General features: G+C 37.0%; 2 long non-coding RNA genes across 2 annotated transcripts; one reads left to right on the forward strand and one right to left on the reverse strand.

The window, feature by feature from the left end:
- Window positions 1-3117: 3117 nt before the first annotated feature.
- Window positions 3118-4039, reverse strand: LOC135117381 (uncharacterized). Its single transcript, XR_010276864.1, has 2 exons — window positions 3942-4039; window positions 3118-3711 (listed from the first exon to the last, which is right to left on the reverse strand). It is a non-coding gene; the product is annotated as an uncharacterized LOC135117381 (long non-coding RNA).
- LOC135117380 (uncharacterized) lies at window positions 3123-4389 on the forward strand. The gene is made up of 3 exons (XR_010276863.1): window positions 3123-3262; window positions 3416-4079; window positions 4150-4389. It is a non-coding gene; the product is annotated as an uncharacterized LOC135117380 (long non-coding RNA).
- Window positions 4390-4683: the final 294 nt, after the last annotated feature.

Consider the following 4683-nt stretch of genomic DNA (forward strand, 5'->3'; position numbering starts at 1 on the left):
GTAATAGGCTATGTAAATAGGAGTTAGGAAATTGAAGGAATTGCTACCCATTTAACCAAAACCAAGTCACTATAAATTGACATTTACTTAGCTCAAGAGCAAGTTCGAATTCTAACATCATCTTCGAAGTCTGATATTAATAGTTTGTCGTTGAAAACCGTTCCCATATTTATAATTAAATTATTATTTGGTAATTTTACCTTAATTTACAGATAACTTACCTACGAAAATATTCATTGTAAACGTAACCGTGAACGCAAAATCCCCAAACGAACGTGCACGGAGGATAACAGCGTTATCACTTCGCTTACCAGCCAGACTGGATTGTAAATACTGTGAGTCCTCTGTAAACATAGGCCATGAACTATGTAGCTCCTTTATACTGGGCGAATAGTTAAATAACAGATTGTGGAATGTGCTACTAACTAAGAATTTTATGTTCCGAATTTTGGTAGGTATTTGTGCTTTGAGGTAGCCTACGGTTCTAACTAATCCTTCAGAGAAAACTGTGGCTTATGTATTACATATTTATTAATTGATAAATCAAAAACACACACTGGTAACAATTCAGTTCGCTTCTCCGAGTTCACCAATACGCCTCTCAAAAAATAGACGAGCTTTTTATTTAAATTCGAATTAATTGGATATAAAAATAACTTCTTTTATCCCACCTGAAACGCTATCACGTTCTCATCTACAAGACTCTAGAATCCAACCAAATATGCCAAAGCTGCAGTGCTCAGCATTATTGGGAAAGTGGAATATTACAACGTGCCAAGTGCGAGTTCTGTTCGATGCACCGACCATTGTTCGCATGTCTTCGAAGCATTATCCCGAGACGAACCTCTTGGGGGCCGACCTACTTTCTACCATATCCCTAAGTGCTTACGCATCTAGGTTATTGTGCTTTAACAGATCTGTTCCTTTTGTATTTGTTCGATGTGTCCGCTGGGAAGTATTATGAAAGATTGTTGATGCAACCTGCATTGAGTATCCTCTTTTGTTTTCATGTTTTATTCATTAAGGAAATGCTGGCTGAAAGCTTTAGGATATCGATTACGCTTTTATAAGAAAATGGATTTGTAGTACTGTTGTTGTCAATGAATACGAAGTAAGATTTTTTATCTTACATTTTAATAAGATCTTTTACTATGTTTTTCTTTTCAAAAAGTATTTAGCAAACGGCATGTATTTCAATATTTTCATAAGACTTATTGTTATTTCGGAAAATCAACTCGGGACGACTAGGAACAAATCCCTGTAACAGTATTGGACTCGATATGCTGATATACTGTATCGAATATCGCTCGCTTTCACCGCAGATTGCGTAAATGGAAATCTGGCTTCCGAGCAGAAAAAACAATGTGCTCTTGCCAAATAAAAGCGGTTTTGCGGCGAAATAAAAATAAGGTTATATTTTTAAGCGACATATTTTTCTGTTTTTTGAGTTTTGTTCAAATTTTGGCTCGCTGTTAAAATGTTTTTCCATATTTTGAGTAAACATTAGGTTTGTTAAAGAAAATACTCTCATTTTACCAACGGTAAAATTGTATCGTACTAATGAATGGCAATTACTATACCATGAAAAATTAATTCTGCTTACAATTTCGAATAGACTTTGCCGGGTAATTTCACACCTCCCTTTTGAAATTGAGCATTAGACGTGTTCGTTAAAACTCAAACTTTTAAAGCAACCATTTTCAGTTTAAAGACATCAGCCAAAACTAATACCGATCCCCTGACTAGAATACTGAATAAACTTTGTCCACATAAGGGTGACTTGCAAACTTGAGGCCAGACAAAATCGCGGTGAGATCACAAAAACCCAATACCCCAGCACTTAGCAAACAGCCTTATCTCTGCTTTTAAACGCTTACTAGTAAGAGATACCCTATTACACGGCAAATCCCATGATAGTTGAGACTAGTTGCATTGTCAACTCTCGTTATAAACAATGATAACTTTCCACCTATCGCAACACGTCTACATGCAATTTCCGACCTTATGCACTTGAAGGTACGGTGATGTAAACATTTTTCGGACAGCAGAATAAAGTTTGTGATACAAAGCAGACTAATACTGCCACGTGGCGCAGACGCAGCCCTGTTTAATCTTCATCCCTTGCCTTTGATGTAACGTCCCCATGTTTGTCTAAACACAGGTTTAATTACAAGCTCATTAATTTTGTACTATTTACCTTTGAAAGAAGTGCTCGGACGTTTTGGTGGTGGTGTGGTCCCGTTGAGTTACGACGCGTACGATTTACTTTGGCAGTACTTATGACTTTAGCGGTATTTGCTGAATAAACACATTTGTACATATGTTGCTAGTATGGATATTTGTTTAAGATACCATTAGGATCATGTGTAAAGGTATATTCGTATTTTTCTTCTGGCGTCTGTATTCTCTCCCAAACCAGTTTAGAGCAAAACAAATGTTTAACTTTCGCTTTTTTTTCATTAACTGTCTGTACGCCTTATAGTTCTAATAAGAAAAAATGATATTTTGTGTACAAACACAACAATAATGGACACACTCAGAGACATTTAATGGTTACTTAAGCCGTTCCTTAGTGGAAATTTTCTTTGAGAAACTGTCACTAAGGAGTGACTTAAGTAATCATTAAATGTCTCTTGCCCGTTTTCACCAACAACCTCTTACCGTTTCCCTATCTAAAAGCTACTTTTAATAAGGACCCCTCCCAATTTGACACCTACCTAAATTCATTTTCACCACACTTGTACATGGATCCCTTAAGTAAGTGACAGATTACTAGTTCTACAAACGATAATGCAAAGTCGATATTTTATCGATAAAATGATTTTTCTCTACTTCTTAAGAAATAAACGTCTATCGAGTATATATTACTAAAGCCTGTGAGTTTTTTTTTCTTGTGATGTTATTTTAATTTAACTTAAACTACATTACGCTATGTTTTATGCAATAAAACAGTAAAGAGGTTTTCTATAGGTGAATTTTTACCTATGTTATTCGCGCGTTTGTCAAATTGACTGATGTGTATGTGTACATAGAGTGAGGTTAATTTTGGGTTTATTATTGTTGAATAGATAAGTTTATTTTGGCAGAGAAGAGAAAACGAGGATAAACCTTTCTTGCAGAAGAAAAAGACAAGCTAGTGAAATTGCTGACGTCTCATAGAGACACAATATTAAACAAAAAACGGATGGGACCACGAACGAAGCCAAAAACAAAGCTTGGATCCAGTTACAAATAGTTTTAATGCGATAGGAACCGTTTACAGGTAAATGTGAATAATATCTGTGTATAATAATATAAGATATTGTCGTTCAACTGTGTTCCTTGTTTTACTGTCGACTTCATTGTATTTTTGTTCTCCATGAGTTGATGGATTTAAGTATGGGGTTAAAATTATACATTTATTATATTTATTTAGTTTCAGGTGGTGCGAGAAATTGGAAAGACGTGTAAAAACATGCTGCGCCCAGCCCACCTCAAATTGAATTGGTGCAGGAGGATGATGATAATGTTTGGTACATCATATGAGGACTAATATTAAAATATTTGTTTACTATCTTTGTTTTAATTTATATATTTTATTATGTACAATATTAGCCTACTTCTTACCTCCAGAGGGTATCCCCTATCACCTAGGAGATAGGCTCCTCCATATTCACCATTTTCGAATCATTGGTATCTACTGCAGTTTTGGTATTTAAGGCCAATTCAAACCTGAGCGATATTCGCTGCCGCTGTGGGTAGAGGTAGATACCGCACGGGTTTCGCTCAGGTATTTAGTATCAAGTATAGTTACCGGCACGGATATTGAGCTCTCGGCGGAAGAGTGGGGATCGCTTTGCGCACTGTACACAAGGCAATAAACCAATAAATGGCTTCTGCGCAGGTTAAGGTCAGGGCTCAATATCCGTGCCAATAACTATACCTACCGCGGCTAGAGCGACCTGAGCGATATTCACTGCCGCTGTGGGTAGAAGTACATACCGCGCGGCAGCAGCGGCATACGTCCCGAACATCAACAGTAATATTATCGCATACCCACAGGGTTTTCTCTGCCGTAGACGGTAGCGAATACCGCTTAGGTCTGAACAGTCATATTACCGCATACCCACAGGGTTTTCTCTGCCGTAGACGGTAGCGAATACCGCTTAGGTCTGAATAGGCCTATAGATGTCCCGGCCACCGCGAAACTACATCAGTGATTACCAGATTTGCATCTGTTATGGTCTGTATATTTATGGACATGCAGGACTACCTATTTTTGAATAATTCAGCGACATCACGACCTAGCAAGTGCATTCATAGCAAGTGATAACCTATAATCTATATCTATACTAATATTATAAAGAGGAAAATGTTTGTTTGTTTGGTTGTAATGGATAAACTCAAAAACTACTGGACCGATTTTAAATATTCTTTCACCATTAGAAAGCTATATTATCTGCGAGTAACATAGGCTATATTTTATCCCGGTGCGGGCAGTAGCTCCCACGGGACGCGGGTGAAACCGCGGGAAAACGGCTAGTCTTATAAAAAAGTCATGATCATCGTACTTATTTCTCAGTCATCTGCTCTTTCACGTAAGATAGGTACGTGGTCTTCTAATGATTATTATTTTACATATCCACAACCTCCACAGCTTCTAAACTTTCTAAAAGTTTACGTTTCATTTTTTTTTGTATTTTT

The sequence above is a fragment of the Helicoverpa armigera genome, chromosome 10, assembly GCF_030705265.1.
Source record: "Helicoverpa armigera isolate CAAS_96S chromosome 10, ASM3070526v1, whole genome shotgun sequence".
Classification (NCBI taxonomy): Eukaryota; Metazoa; Arthropoda; class Insecta; order Lepidoptera; family Noctuidae; genus Helicoverpa; species Helicoverpa armigera.